The sequence below is a fragment of the Rhagoletis pomonella genome, unplaced genomic scaffold (assembly GCF_013731165.1).
Source record: "Rhagoletis pomonella isolate Grant_MI unplaced genomic scaffold, Rhpom_1.0 Rhpom_scaffold_00006, whole genome shotgun sequence".
Lineage (NCBI taxonomy): Eukaryota > Metazoa > Arthropoda > Insecta > Diptera > Tephritidae > Rhagoletis > Rhagoletis pomonella.
This window is the reverse complement of record NW_023458560.1, coordinates 23,474,764-23,475,144: the sequence shown is the minus strand read 5'-3', so window position 1 is coordinate 23,475,144 and position 381 is coordinate 23,474,764.

Sequence of the window (381 nt, the reverse complement as noted above, 5' to 3'; positions counted from 1 at the left end):
AGAGAAGGCATTAGGGTGTTCCCTCATAACAATCGGTTGATTGTACAAAATTAAATAAGTGTCTAAAAATTAAATGCACCTAAAATATATACATACTTATATTTCTTTTGAAAACAATTAAATCTAAGAATTAAAAGAAAATTCAATTAAAAAAGAAAAAAAATTCCGCTGTTCGAGGACTCGTGTCGTATGTTTCCCCTTATATATAAAAAGGTTTTTGGTTGAATAAAATAGGTGCGTTCGTTTAAAATCTCCAGTAAAAACCAACCAACTGCCAAATTCCGGCGAAATGTCATCTGTTCTCTCACAAGCGAGAAATATCCAAAATAGTACGCGAACAGCTGATATAATTTTTGTTTACATTCAAAAGTGTAAAATTTA